This window comes from Triturus cristatus, chromosome 3_2 (assembly GCF_964204655.1).
Source record: "Triturus cristatus chromosome 3_2, aTriCri1.1, whole genome shotgun sequence".
NCBI classification, from domain to species: Eukaryota; Metazoa; Chordata; class Amphibia; order Caudata; family Salamandridae; genus Triturus; species Triturus cristatus.
The window spans coordinates 80932145-80949060 of record NC_140584.1 but is presented as its reverse complement, the minus strand read 5'-3'; positions in this window follow the sequence as shown (position 1 = coordinate 80949060).

The window sequence follows — 16916 nt, the reverse complement described above, 5'->3', positions numbered from 1 at the left end:
ATTCCTAATTCACCTCAGTTCCCATCATAATGTGATACTAAACTATCTATATCAAATTGGTTCCAACGGTATCACTCTCAAACAAAAATCAAATTGTAAAGATCACCTGCGGTATAACGATTTTAGTTGAAGAAACAAGTGCTGTTGCTCATGTTTTCTACGGCGGTGATAAAGCCACTATAGATAATATGGTGCTCATGCAGTGTTTGTTATAAAACAGTGCGCTCAAATCCTTCGTGTTTTACAATGTTTTTCTGCCAGCGTTTAGTTGCACATAATGAAACCAGCTTGTGAGCCTATTTTAATCGTAAAAAACTTTACAGGTTACTACAACAGTAATATCGTAGCGGTACTCTGATAGTGTTCCACATTGAGCACTTACTTCCGTGTGAAAAAAAGTCTCCAGCGTCTCAGTCTTCCAATCAAAATCGGGTTTGTAAACCTCGGCGTAACCTCACTATTTCTTTGTTAACTGATTGGTCCAATCGCGGTGCCGTGGTTGGTCCCGATCAGTGCAAAAACGATTTAATAAACATTCGTTTGACACTGCTAAGCTTCCTAGATACTTTATAATTGCATCGGTGATTGTCAACGGTAACATTACACCTTATAAACACTCAAATATTCAGAAATCGTTTCATAATGAAAACATAAATTTTAACTAGCGTATATCAAGCACAGTAATATAAAATGATTTTGGAACCCTATACAAACAATATTTTCATGGAAAACCAATCGAGAATATAATTACAAGGTAGTATTACAAGTTCAGCCATTTTGAATTGGGATGATAGTGTATCATGTTCATGCAGGCGTGCAATATCCCTCTCCTCATTTACTGTTCAAAGAAAACAGGATAATTCTATCCTGTCATTAATTCCTGACGGTTGCATGCTGTCCATTTTTCTGATCCAGAAATATTCTGCTTTAAGTCTTTGTTTGTGCACATCCATAAGTGGGTGTGGTTTAATCACTTCCAATACAGTAAATCGTAGCTGTGAGATGTTATGACCTGCTTCCATCCAATGAATGGCCAGCTGTTTTCTTTGAACAGTAAATGAGGAGAGGGATATTGCACTCCTGCATGAACATGATACACTATCATCCCAATTCAAAATGGCTGAACTTGTAATACTACCTTGTAATTATATTCTCGATTGGTTTTCCATGAAAATATTGTTTGTATAGGGTTCCAAAATCATTTTATATTACTGTGCTTGATATACGCTAGTTAAAATTTATGTTTTCATTATGAAACGATTTCTGAATATTTGAGTGTTTATAAGGTGTAATGTTACCGTTGACAATCACGATGCGATTATAAAGTATCTAGGAAGCTTAGCAGTGTCAAACGAATGTTTATTAAATCGTTTTTGCATTGATCGGGACAAACCACGGTACCGCGATTGGACCAATCAGTTAACAAATAAATAGTGAGGTTACGACGAGGTTTACAAACCTGATTTTGATTGGAAGACTGAGACGCGGGAGACTTTTTTTCACACGGAAGTAAGTGCTCAATGCGGAACACTATCAGAGTACCGCTACGATATTACTGTTGTAGTAACCTGGAAAGTTTTTCACGATTAAAATAGGCTCACAAGCTGGTTTCATTATGTGCAACTAAACGCTGGCAGAAAAACATTGTAAAACAAGAAGGATTTGAGCGCACTGTTTTATAACAAACACTGCATGAGCACCATATTATCTATAGTGGCTTTATCACCACCGAAGAAAACATGAGCAACAGCACTTGTTTCTTCAACTAAAATCGTTATACCGCAGGTGATCTTTACAATTTGATTTTTGTTTGAGAGTGATACCGTTGGAACCAATTTGATATAGATAGTTTAGTATCACATTATGATGGGAACTGAGGTGAATTAGGAATGCATGATAATTAGACTGTTGTGACACAGTTTACTCAACAGACAGTTATGCAATTACAATAGATGTTAAAAAAACTTTAGTAATTTGTTTTATGTCAAAAAATTGCTGAGTAGCTCAAAATATTTCTTTGTCTTTTCCATTTATAGACCCCTGAGGAAGGGTCATTTTTTGACCCGAAATGCATTGGGTTGTTGTGAAAATGTAATATATTGACGTCTCAGCAAAGAAGGAATTTGTGAAAAACAAAGAACGTCAGTAAGAATGAAATAAAATACAATGGATTTTGAATCAGATTGAAACTTTGTAAGAATCTTAATTGAAAGTATTGAACTGGAAGTAGACCTGATAGGTCTAAGTATATTTGTGCGCGCCTCCAACCTGGAAGTGGAAACCCCATTTTCTCCTAATTTACTTATAAAATCGTAACAAACATACTCCTTCTATATATATTGAATATGCTTTCTGGTATACTGTCTACGAAGGTTGGCCCGTGTCAATGTTTAAAAATGGCCACCAAATTCACAGTGAAAATACCATGAATTGAAATATAGTCCGTTGTTGATGTCTACTATTTGTAATGTCTATTTTAACTGTAAGCGAATGGTGTTTCTACATCGTGAACAAGGCGGCGTTTAGCCGTCGAAACACGTACATGTAACATCACTGAAAATAAAGTCGAGTAAACCTTTACCTCTTTGAGTGCTGGAAAATTTCTGCTCAACGCGATTATTTTATGCTTATATATATATATATTTTTATATATATATATATATATATATATATATATATATATATATATATATATATATATATATATATATATGTTTTCCAAAAGGTTGCTATCCAGGATGTAGAATAACTGCCAGCGGCACACCAAAGGACGAGTTCAATAAAGATTTATTGCCTCAAAAACACAACAGTACGACGCGTTTCGGCGAAGCCTTTGTCAAGCAAGTGACCTGTGCCCAATTCCCCATAGAAATAGGGGTTATGGTTTGTGAACATAGAAGAAATACTGTCAAAGTAAAGGCACCTTTGGAAAGACAGACTGAGAGCATCGCATAAAGATACATAATACACAATCGGTACATGGAAAATATGCAGTGCACTGGTTGTAAAATAATGATATGCTTGCAATGGCTCTAAAAAAAAACAAAAAAAAACACACAATTAAATAATTCATTGCTTGACTAGCGAGTGCGCCATTGCGCAATTATTTTTATCATAATCTGTTCTAGTGATTACATCGCTAAATTCATGTCAAGTAATCTGAGCCGCATAAATATCAGAATATTGGGTAATGTACCCTCAACCAACTTAATATCTTATCATATGTCCGAAATCCTGACAAATCAAGGGTAATGTACCCAAAATATGTACGTCATTAAAGTGCGAGAGTGCCAAATAAGTATCCCAATATAAAGTGCCAGTGAATACAAGAATCACAATCATCGATGGTTCAACATAGACCAAACATAATAAATTCTGAATTGAAGGATGAATTTGTACGTGATAACTGTATATAGGAATTCATAAATATTCAAAATAGAAATATCCTCAAAGGATAATTACAAATTCGTAATCATGTACTACAACAAGAACATTTCTGTTATATGCATAAACCATCAACATAATTCCTTAGTCACAAAGGGGCAAAGGTGTGCTGCTGTTGTAAATGAGAATTTTTTTTGTGTGAATTAGCGGTGTAAAAATGTAAAGATTAATAAATAGAGTGAAAAAAGGTGTAATGAATTGTAATAATAATTACATTCAGAAAAGAAAAGACGAGAAGAATAGTGACTGAGGGTAAAGTTAATGCAATAAATTATGGCATTAAATCATTACTACACTACTTCTAGTGTGGATAGCCAAGGTGAAGGGTCGTTTACTGGAAACTTCTTCATGGACCCCATAGCCTAAACCCATATAAGGTCACTATCTAAATCGACTTTGACATAAAATTGTGATACAGCAGAAGCTGGGCCACCATGCAGGAAAATAGGAGGGTGGAAACAGTAGATGGAATTATCTATGGCCAATATGAGTTGCTAATTCCTCCCCATAATTCATGCCATATGGGATTTTGGTATTTAGATCTATGATATATTTCGATTCTGTAATGCGCAGGAGTTTCTCTCGGTCCCCTCCTCTGGGGTGTGGTGGAATTCTGTCAATACCATAAAAACTAATGAGATCTGCATTCCCCTGATGTTTTTCTTGAAAATGTCTTGCGACTGGGTAATTGAGATCAATATTTGTAACTGCCCTCATGTGTTGTAATACTCGCAGTTTTAATTGCAATTTTGTGCTCCCCACGTATCTTAGGCCACAGGGACATTCTAAGACGTAGACGCAAAATTCACTGGTGCATGTTATAAATTTTGTGATGGTTATTTTCTTTTTCCTGTTCTGTCCCGTAAAATAGCCGTCTCTGTTTGTACTATTTTTACAGGCTTTACAGGAATTGCATTTCCTGAAACCCTTTGTGGTTTCCAGCCAGGTGGGGGTGCTAGGTGTTTGCTGATAACTATGGACCAAATGGTCACGAAGTGACTTGGGTTTTCTGTACGTTATCGCAGGGGCTTTTCCCACCTCCTGGCCAATTACGGGATCCATTTCTATAAGTCCCCAATGTTTTTTCATTATTCTACGTAACTGATTAGATCTTTGATTGAAGGTGGTAATTAATCTGGGCCTTTGGTTATTATTGGTTACATTTTTGGTCGAAAAGAGAGCTTCATTACGGGTGAGAGCTTTAACTTTATCATTGGCAGATTTAATGACCTTATATTGATAGCCCCTTTGCCTGAATCTATCTACCATGGTCTGTTGTTCTTTCTCAAAATTGCTTTTGGTGCTGCAGTTCCTACGAGCCCGGAGGAACTCCTCATAGGGTATACTGTTTTTTAGGGGGGCAGGATGGTTGCTGTCAGCATGTAATAAAGTATTACCAGCCGTTTTCTTGCGAAAAAGGCTTGTAGTCATTTTGCCTTCTTGGATGGTAACGGCTACATCAAGAAACTCACAATGGGACTGACTGATGGAGTGGGTGAATTTGAGGTTAAGATCGTTCTTCCCAAGTTCTTGAATGAATTCCAAGGCCATGTCAATTGGGCCATCCCAGATCAGGAACAGGTCATCAATATACCTGATCCAGATGGGGATATGGTCGGTATATCTGTCATTGGCCTCCACCCACACTACACGCTCCTCCCACCAGCCCAGAAAAAGATTTGCCAGGCTGGGGGCAAAGCAAGTGCCCATCGCAGTTCCTGATTTCTGGCGATAGAGGGTTTTGTCAAAAAGAAGGATGTTTTCATTGAGGCAGTAGAGCATCATGGTTTTTAGCATTTCAGTATGATCCCATAGGGAAATATGTCTTTCCCTTAGGAAATACAAACATGCTTCTACTCCTTTAGTTTGTTCGATACATGTATACAGTGAGCATACATCCAGTGCTATCATGTGATAACTGTCTTCCCACGTAATGTCGTGAATGCGACGTAAAAAATCTGTGCTATCACGACAGTAAGATCTTAATCTAGTGACATAGGGTGACAAAAAATGATCAAGAAAAATAGAGGTATTTTCTAGTAATCCTCCATTGGAGGATTCTATCGGCCTGCCTGGTGGTCTGGTGGGATGTTTGTGTATCTTGGGGAGTAGATAGAAGCAGGGAATACGTGGATTATCAGTTTTTAGGAAAAGATATTCAGCCCTGTCCAACAACCCCATTTCCCACCAGTTCTTCAGCAGATTGTGATATTTTAGAATTGACCTTCTATATATGTCCCAACCAATCTTTTCATAGCACATGATATCCGATAGTTGTCTGGATGCTTCTTGATTGTATTGTTCGACATTCATAATGACAACATTGCCCCGGTTTGATGATGATACTATTGTCTTGCATTAAGGTCTTTAGTGCATTTCTTTGAGGGATGGACAAGTTGTCGAACTTCGATGTTAAATGTTGTTCTCTCATTTTCGTAATTTCCCGTATCATAACATTGCTGAAAGCTTCGATGTTGTCATACGGTACATTTGGGTTAAAGGTCGATTTTGGTCGAATTCCTGTATGATAAGTAGCACCTGGCTCGACGCCTACCATTCTTAGAGTGTTGCTTTTTTCTCTATAGGAGCAGTCCATCATGTCTTCTTCCATCTGATGTAATTCTATTAGGAAATTAGCATCCTCTAGATTTAGGTTAGTTGTTTCATCTGTGAGATTACATCCCAGCCTTGGCGTCTTGGTTTTGGTGGCAGTTTTGAATATCTTCATCAGTTTAAGCTTCCGTACATACAGGAATAAATCAATGCGTGTAGAGACAAAGTCCATGTCATTGTTGGGGCAAAATGACAGACCTAACTGTAATACTGATTTCTCTTGTTCGGTAATTTCTCTAGAGGATAAATTAACAACGGACAGATTTAAGAGGTCTGAATATGGGCCCACCATGGTGATCGGGCCAGTTCTGCCTCCTCTGCGATTTTGTAATCGTCGTATTTTCTGAGCGTTCCACTTCCTCTTCCTCTTCTTGCTCCTCTGCCTCTTCCCCTCTTTCCTTGTGGTTTGTCTTCTTGTTCCTTCTTCTGTTTCAATATTTGAAACTCGTGGAGGAAGGTGAGAGGTCTTGTGTCTAAAGGGACACTTCTGGCTTCGGTATCGGAACTAAGTTCAGAGCTTGAATCGGTTGATAAAATTGTTTGTTCTCTCTGTTTTTGTATTACATGTAGGTTTCTTTGAGCCCAATCGAATCTTTTTGCGTATGTTAAAATACGCCCTTCAGCATAGTCTTTTTTGTCTCTCAAAAATTTGCGTTGTTTTTTCGCTTTTATTGCATCCTCATAATTCTTTAATTTTGTTTCCAATTGTTTTTCGAAGTCTATAACTGCTTTGTCGTTTCTAAGTTTGCTCAGTTCTTGTCTCAATTCAGCGAGTTCCTTTCTGGTGTTATCTAAATCAATTTGAGCATACTTTACCAGCATTTCCAGCATACCCCTGCATGTTTTGGCCATAAACGTTGCCCACTCTTTGAGTAAATCGGGGTTAGGATTCTCATATGTTGGAATAATTGAAATTCGAAGTCCCCGTGGTACTCTATTAACTTCGATGTAGTTAGTTAACAATGTAATTTCCCACCATTTGTTAATCTCTCTTTTCGTTAACTTTTCAAGTAGAAACAATTTTTGTTTCACTGATGGTTCTGTCACGGTTCCTCCACTGTTGGATGGCAATTCTATTTGTCCTATTCCCAGGCTTTCGTCAAAGAGTGAGAGAGCTTCCACCTTCCTCGAAGCCTCCCATTCACTCATAATCATGTGAAATTAAAAATGTTCGTATACGTGTCCCAAGACGCCCTCACAATAATCCTAGCGTGGGCGCTGCGTCTGCTCCTATTTTCGACAAAATAAGTGTGAAAATAAAGGCAGCTACAGTACTGAAAAGGCACAGCTGTTGACACCATCAAAAAGAACCCCCACCCTCTGGTGCGATCCTTCGATACGGCCCCCAGTTGGCCCCCAGTACCCGCTTACCCTACTCAACACACAAATGTAGATGTGGAGCGGCGGGAACAGCTTTGAAGGTAGCATGCAGAAAGTTCTGTGAAGAGCCGTTCACCCTCCTATTGACGCCGGTGCCAGCAGCGGACACAGTTCCGCTAAATACGTTTTCCAAAAGGTTGCTATCCAGGATGTAGAATAACTGCCAGCGGCACACCAAGGGACGAGTTCAATAAAGATTTATTGCCTCAAAAACACAACATTCTGATATTTATGCGGCTCAGATTACTTGACATGAATTTAGCGAAGTAATCACTAGAACAGATTATGATAAAAATAATTGCGCAATGGCGCACTCGCTAGTCAAGCAATGAATTAATTAATTGTGTTTTTTTTTTTGGGGTTTTTTTTTTTGTTTTTTTTAGAGCCATTGCAAGCATATCATTATTTTACAACCAGTGCACTGCATATTTTCCATGTACCGATTGTGTATTATGTATCTTTATGCGATGATCTCAGTCTGTCTTTCCAAAGGTGCCTTTACTTTGACAGTATTTCTTCTATGTTCACAAACCATAACCCCTATTTCTATGGGGAATTGGGCACAGGTCACTTGCTTGACAAAGGCTTCGCAGAAACACGTCGTACTGTTGTGTTTTTGAGGCAATAAATCTTTATTGAACTCGTCCCTTGGTGTACCGCTGGCAGTTATTCTACATCCTGGATAGCAACCTTTTGGAAAACGTATTTAGCGGAACTGTGTCCGCTGCTGGCACCGGCGTCAATAGGAGGGTGAACGGCTCTTCACAGAACTTTCTGCACGATATATATATATATATATATATATATATATATATTATCTACTGGCGGTCGCCAGTAGATAGTTATAGTTACAACCTAGTTTCCATAGGAAATCTCAAAATTCTATTTTGAATAACTTTGGCGCCGGTTGACGAATCCACGCGAAATTTTCAAAACTAATGGGGCGCTCCGTTCAGCTCCTACCCTGAAAGTCTCGGGGTGATTCGTCAAGCGGGCGCCGAGAAAAAGGGGGGGTCCCAAAACGCGTTTTCCCCATGCATTTTTCCATAGGACCTTTAGATGCAGCTACAGCCCGAACGGCTGAACAGAATTACGTGGAATTTGGCAGAGAGGTAGCCATAAGGTCAAGGAAGTGCCTTTTGCAGGTTTGGTGTAAATCTGTTCAGTATTTCCTGAGAAAATAGCATTTAAAAGCATATCAATATCTATACGCGCGCACTGTGCGTGCACTGTGCGCGCACCCTGCCGTGCGCGAGCGCAATTCTGATTGGTTATTAGATGTCGGTAAACATTCGAATCGGTCGAAACCAGGAAGTGTCGGCCGCCATTTTGTCTCTCGCAGTCTGAGGGGGTGAAAAACAAAGGTGGAGAACGTGAAAAGGGGGCAGAGTGGACAGTTCCTGACCCCCTAGCCTTGGTCAGGGGGTCACAGAAGGACCCCCAAGGGAGAAAAACTTTTTTTTTTTTTTTTTTTAAATCGCGAGGTGGGTGCACCCTGCGTGCACTGCGAACCGTGGGCGCTCGGTGCGCGAAGCGAACAGAGTGCCCACAGAGCGCGCACGGTGCGCGCACGGTGTAAAACCTGAAAAAAAAAAAAAACTTAGCATTTAAAAAACCGTACAAATTCACTGAAAAAACCATAGGTTTCACACACGTTATAGTTACGAATTAGCATTTAAAAAACCTTGCAAATTCACTTAAAAAACCATAGGTTTCACACATGTTATAGTTAGCTGGACATTTCACTCGTAAAAAACCAATGAAATTCCCCCGTTATAGTTACTGCAGGCAACTATAACTCACGCGACCGCAATCCTCTGCTGATGACGTCAGATATTACATCACTGATGACATATGTGTCTTTCTGAAAAATAAATATTTGTAATATATGTATAGCTAAAGATTAATGGAAGAAGACATGGGTAAATAAGTGTCTAAATACAGTGATGTAATATCTGACGTCATCAGCAGAGGATTGCGGTCGCGTGAGTTATAGTTGCCTGCAGTAACTATAACGGGGGAATTTCATTGGTTTTTACGAGTGAAATGTCCAGCTAACTATAACATGTGTGAAACCTATGGTTTTTTAAGTGAATTTGCAAGGTTTTTTAAATGCTAATTCGTAACTATAACGTGTGTGAAACCTATGGTTTTTTCAGTGAATATATATATATATATATATTAACAGAAAAAACCATAGGTTTCAGGCACGTTATAGTTAGGAATTAGCATTTAAAAAACCTCAGAAATTCACTGAAAAAACCATAGGTTTCAGGGGTGTTATAGTTAGCTGGACTTTTCACTTGTACAAAACCATTGAAATTCCCCCGTTATAGTTAGTTCAGCTAACTATAACTCGCGCGCCCGCAATGCACTGCTGATGACGTCACATATTACATCACTCATGACATGGTCAGTGACATCACTCATGACATCACTGATGACATCTCAAATGACATCACTGATGACATCACTGATGACATCATCCAGTGAATGTGTGTTATTCTGAAAATTAAATATGTTTTATATATGTATATCTCAAGGTCGATGGAAGAATAAATGGGTATATAAGTGTCTAAATGGATGATTTGTTTTTGAAAAATTGATTGTGTAACTGACTGATTAAGTGTATCATAGTGAATACATGGCTTAGTGAGTAATGTTTAAATATGTAAATATCTGTATCAGTCTCTCACTTTGTGTATAAGTGGCTGCATGGGTTGGTGAGTAGCTACATGGGTGTCTATATAGGTTATTAGTTGGTTTTTTGAGTATCAGTCTGAGTGTCTGCATGGTTCGGTGGGGGTATTACGTAGTGCATAGGTGCATGAATGAGTGACTCACTGTTTGTATGTGTTGAACACAGTATGTGTGCAGGACTGTATGGGTGGATGAGTGTGTGTATGGGTGTGTTAGTGAGTGAATGACTGTCTCAATAGTGTCTTTATGAGTAACTACATATGTTTTAAACTAGTATATGTGACTATTGGTGTATATATGTGAGTATATGTGAGAGTGAGAGATTGAAAGAGTTCCTGTATGAATAAGTATGTGTTTCTATAAGTGATTGTTTAAAAGACTAACACCCTTATGCATCAACCCAAAATCCAGTCGGTAAAATACCGATTCGGTAATAGCTCCCGGTATTAAGGAAAAAATACCCAATCCCAATGCATCAACCCAAAAGCAGAAATCGCTATTTAAGGAATCCTTAAATAGCGATTCTTTAAATAGGGATTCCTTAAATACCGATTCCTTAAATAGCGATTGCATTTAAGGAATCCCAAAGTGAGATTCCTTAAATGCAATGCATCAAAGTTAAAAAATTAGCGAATTCGCTAATAGGGGGAGCAAATTACCATGAAGATGAACTGCATGGTAATTTGCAAAAACTTTGAAAAATGCACTTTTGTGCATTTTTCAAAGTTTCATGTTGCGCACACACATGCCTTTAGAGCATGTGTGTGTGCAACATATGTGCACATATCATTTTCAGGGGTGCAACAGGGTGTCCTTTTGACACCCTGGCACCCTTGAAAGTGCTCCCGCTATTAGCGATTCGGTAATACCGAATCGCTAATACAGACTGGCTTTACATTCATTCCTATGGGCCTCCAAGCCCATAGGAATGAATGGGTAGGTATTCCTTATTACCGATTCGGTATTACCGATTCGGTAATAAGGAATATTAAGGAATCGCTATTTGAATAGCGATTCCTACATGCATAGCCTTTTGCTATTCCTTATTAGCGATTCCTTATTTTTCGCTAATAAGGAATCGCAAATGGCATTGTTGATGCATAGGCCCCTAAGTATGTGTAAGTTTCCGTAGAAGTAAGTGTGGTGGTGTGTGTATAACTGTATATGCAAGTAAATGTATGTTTGATTCTTTATTAGCATGAGTGACTATGTGTGTGAGTAACTATGGATGAGTGGCATTGTGTAACAGGATGTATAGGTGTATGAGTACATATGATGAGTGAGTACATGTATGAGTGACTGTATTGGACTGTTGGTGAATGAGTGGATGTGTATGTGGATCTTAGAATTACTGAAGAGGTTGTTGTAACTGGTATTGGTATGTCCATTGTTTTGAAAATTGTAGTCTCTATTTTTGAATGTGTGTATCAAAGGTTATATTAGGGTGAGAGGAGGTCTGCCACTCTATCACAAGGATGATGTCATCAGTGATGTCATGAGTGATGTCATTTGAGATGTCATCAGTGATGTCATGAGTGATGTCACTGACCATGTCATGAGTGATGTAATATGTGACGTCATCAGCAGTGCATTGCGGGCGCGCGAGTTATAGTTAGCTGAACTAACTATAACGGGGGAATTTCAATGGTTTTGTACAAGTGAAAAGTCCAGCTAACTATAACACCCCTGAAACCTATGGTTTTTTCAGTGAATTTCTGAGGTTTTTTAAATGCTAATTCCTAACTATAACGTGCCTGAAACCTATGGTTTTTTCTGTTAATTTCAAAGGTTTTTTAAATGCTAATTTCTAACTATGCCTACAGAGATAGGACATGTGAAGAAAGAAGAAAAAATGCACAGAAAGAAACAAAAGAAGTGCAGAAAGAAGCAACAGAAGTCCTCAAATACGAAGATAAGTGCAGGAAGAAGGATAACGTGCAGAAAGAACAAAAAGAAGAGCAGAAAGAAGCCTTGTTGCAAAATCATCCTGTACCCTCAACTTTTTCAGACGGATACTGGTGGTAACTGAGTCTGACTAACCAGTCCTAGAGCCAGTGCTATGTTAAAAGACACTTAGAATACAGTGAAAACACCTACATACACTAGGGAACATTATGCGTTGGGGTCCCCCTGTGATTAGCCTTACCTCCTCTATAAGCCCCTAGTATATAATAGGGCATGGGGATTAAAACTACCTCTTAAAACAGGCCACAGGGCGTTTTTGCACACGTTAACTCAGGCCCCGTCCCCTCCTTTCACCATTGTGTAAACACGCCCTGTGTCCGTTTTTAGTTGGGAGATTAAGTTCATTTGAGTCCTGAGGGTCCCTAGGGTCCAACTAGCCCACTAGGTACCTCCAGTAAGTGCCACAGAGCTGCGTTGCAGAGAGGTGTAAAAAGTGGCACGGCCTGGACCACCTCTCTGCAATGCAGCTCAGTGGCGCTTACTGGAAGCACTTGGTGGGCTAGTTAGCCCCCAGGGGCCCTCAGTATTGAAGGGAAATTATATCCCCAATTTAAAACGTGCCATGGTGCGTGTTTGCACACGTCACCTCAGGCCCCGTCCCCTCCCTTCACCACTGTGTAAACGCGCCCTGTGGCTGTTCTAAGTTGAGAGATTAAGTCCCCTTGAATCCTAAGGGTCCCTAGGGTCACACTAGACCACTAGGTACCTCCAGTAAGCGCCACAGAGCTGCGTTGCAGAGAGGTGTAAAAAGGGGCTTGGCCTCAGAACACCTGTCTGCAGCGCAGCTCCCTGGCGCATACTGGAGATGCCTGTTGGGGGCGCGTTTGCAGAGTGCTGCATGGAGGGGGCATGGCCTCCGGCACGATGCCAGTCTTTTATTTATTTTATTTTTTTAAGAAGGGGGACTGTATGGTTCCCCTTCTTATTCTAATTTATTGGCCCTGATGACCCCATCCCCCAGGGCCTGTCTCCTAATTATATTTTTTTGACCCCAATCCCCAGGGCCGGCCACTGTTTTTTATTATTTTTAAAAAATATATATTTATAGACACACCTAGGACATGCTGGACAAACCGTACGTACCTATCACCATGACGATTTGCGTGATATTCATTAAAAGGCGACTATGCATGCAATTAATCCACGTGGAATGTATTTACACCACTAGTGAAGCTCTGACATGTCTGATGCTCTACCGTGCCTAATCCCGGTAGACACCCTTGTCGTTTATTTATACAAACATGGGTAGCTATTGACGGGCACATTTAATACACATGCACACCAAGCCATTCAAAGGGGATTCGACAAAAATTCGACCAAAACTATGCAAGAAACCCCCCTCACGGTTAATAAAACACACATCCACTGCCGGATGTGTAATACTTTTTATTTTACTCTCTGGAAAGGGGACGAACATCACTTGCGAGTCACAGCGCGCTCCTGACAGAGCCCAATGCTGTGTTACACCCACCATTGCCTGCCGAGTGCCACACACCTCTGTATTGTATTCCACTAGCTAGTGCATATGCTATGACACTCTCTAGCCCATGTGCACTGTAACACCACCCCGTGAAAATGTCATGCCACACTTGTCTTCGCACGGGTTATATTGCCCCATCTAACGTGCCTTCCTCGATGCCTATGTTATAACGCACAGTGCTATGCCATACATATTACAATTTGGGATCCATATCTTTGTCACAGTGCATATGCAACGTTACACTCCCCAGCACATATTTTATATTACAACTTTAGAGACTAGTTAGGTTACACAACACTGCCCTGTGCATATTACACTCCAAGGCGCATATCGCATAGCACACGCTAGTGCCTGTGCTATCTCGCGCTCTCCAATGAATCTGTCATTGCGCACAATGTATTGCATATTATATTTCACGCCTGGTTCATCTTATATCACACTTTTTGGTGCATAGTTTATACCATACACTATATCTAGTTTTCATTTTCAATCGTGCTCTCAGGACTATGTTCTATATAACACTGTGTTCACCTACCCTTTTCACGGGCATTACATTTTGCGATAGGGGGTGGAGGGTCAGGGGGTGTTTTTGCCAAGTGAGCCTGGAGTCACAGTCACTAACGTCTTCTTCTTCCTGAATAAAAGTGAGATTATGCTGCATACTTGTTCATATTTTAAGTAGTTTGCACAGACAAAATGTTTTAAAAACAATAAAGTTTCTAATACCCGCCTTCTCTGAACAGTTAGCTTGCTGCCCCATCCCCCTCCTCCCTATCCTCTGTTGTGTGAATCCATGGACTAGCCTCCTCCCTCCTGCCATGCATGGTCTGATGTGCTGCCACTGCCCTCAATTTAGTATGATGTACCAGTCCACTCCTCCTGCCCTCCATTGCCCAATTCTATGCCCCATCATTGACCTCCTGCTTAAACTCTGTGCTTAGCTTGCTGCCCCTATTCTCCTTCCCCCTGCCCTCCGATGTCTTTGTGCATGCCCCTGCTCCATCCTTTTTGCCCACCATGTCCCATGGACCTGCCACTCCTATCTACTCTGAGTGTTCTGTTGAGCTGCCACTCCCCTCCCACCTGCCTAGCATTGTCAGATGACTGTAACCTGTCCCTGCCACCTCCACCCTGCCTGTCCACATGCCATGCCTCTATCCTCTTCCTCCTGTCCTACATGGTCCATTGTACTGCCACACCCTTCTGCCCTCCCTGGTCTGTTGTGCTGCAACTGCTCCTCCTGCCTGCCCCGTGTGGTCTGTTGTGAGGCCCCTTCCCCTGAACTTTCTTGTCTGTGCACAGGTCCTGACCCTCCCTTCTATCCTCCATCGTCCTTTGTGCATGCCCCTGCACCCTCCTTCTTGCCCATCATAGCCATTGTGCTGCCACTAACCCTCCCACTTGCCATGCATGGTCTTCTGTGCTGCCATGGCCCCTCCCACCTTCCCTGTGTGGTCAGTTAGCTGCCCCTGACCCCCTCCCACCTTCCCTCCATGGTCTGTGTGTATGCCATCACAGTCTCACTGTTGCTCTTCATGTTGTGACTTGCTTCTAGTGCCCATCCTGCCTGACCTCCATGGCCATCTTGCTGCTCCTGCCCTGCCCCCTTGCCCCCAGCCCTCTGTTTACATGTGCAGACCCCTACTCCCTCCCTCCTGGCTTGTCTGTTCCATTGTAATGCCCCTGATCCGTCCCTCCTGCCCTTTATGGTCTGTTATGCTGCAGCCTTCTCTCCTGTCTGTCCATTATGGTCAGCTAGCTACCATTGCCTCTTGCCCCTCTGTTCTCTGTTGTCCATGTGCATGGTCCTGTCCCCTCCCTCTTGCTTTCTATGGATTGTTGTGCTGCACTCCCGTCCTGCATGCCCTGTGTGGTGTATTGTGCTGCTGCAAACCCTGATGCCTGCCCTGCAGGGTCAGTTTGGTGCACCTCTCCATGTCTCTCCTGTCCTCTGTTATCCAAGTCCATGTCCCTATCCCATTTCCTTCCATGATCCAATGTACCATACTTGCGAACATTTTGAACTTGGTAAGAGGGAGATTTTGAAAAAAAACTGGGGTATTGATTTTCCCCTTTGAGTTACATTGAAAAAGAGGATATTGTAGACAGGAGACAGATCAAATAAAGCCCATTTGAGCTTAAAAACATTGGACGTTTCCTGGCTGAATCGGGTCTGTTGGCATGTATGGTTGTACTACCATTGCCTCTTCCTTCTGCCCACAATGGTCTATTACATTGCCACAGCCTTGAAGGAGGGTAGATTTTGTATCACAGGGGGCCCCTGGCCCGTTCTGTCCACACCTGAAGTATGAGACCCTTGTCCTTGCCCTGCCAGCCGCATTTGTAGGCCGTATTAAATTGACCAGCGGGTCCTGTGTTGCTATATAATTATCCTGAGACATCCTTACCACTCAGCCAGCATAAAACCCCTGTGTAGGCCCTTCTGTTCAATATGTAGGCCTCTTTGTTAAATTGACCATAGCTCTGCAATTTTAGTGTATAGCAGTCTGAAGGCAGGTCTGCGAGGCCTTCTGCTCCAAACTAGTAGCCCCCACCCTACCCGAGTGCTCCGTGCTCGGTATCAAAGTTCAACATCCCCCTGAAGCTGTCGACATACAGTAGGCTGCATCCTGGACTGGTACTTGCTTCCTGGGCAGGTTTCCCGCTTTTAAGGAAGTGGCAACCGCAGAGCGTCAAGTTAGGAGAACTGAGGAGATTTTATACATGAATATATTGAATTCCTGTACAATACCCATTATTTTCTGCTTGCTCTATGGAACTTACGATAAGCGATTGGCCTGAGAGACTGACCTTTTCACCCAGTCCATTGTCAGCATTAAGTGGGTAAATGACGAAATGTCTGGTAAAATCTGCAGACGAAGCTTTTGGGTAGCATACGTAGGTAGATGTAGCGTGCAAAGGAGCCCACAAAATGATATAAAAAGGGAGCACCCACAGATATCGACGGACAACCTCGCCGTCTGTATGTAGGTTAACAGGCTGTGCAGGTTTTCCCCAAGAACTGGGAGCTCTTGTCTTCCTTTGCTTAAAATGTCTTGCTCGGCTTTGCTTGAAGTATCTTATTCTATTTTACCTATATGAAATGTCATGTTATGTTTAACCATTGTTCTCTTTACTTTTGCATTTAAAAGATGTTGTATTGTAATTGCAGGAATGCTTGCTCTAAGAGTAAATGTGAGTGTCCCTAGGTAACATTTTCCTTGGTGTAACTTGTTTCTCATGATGCATTTATAGATGTGTTTTCTCTCTCTCTCTGTCAGTCCATTAATTGAGATACAGAGAATATCATGACAGCTGTATGATTATCTGGATT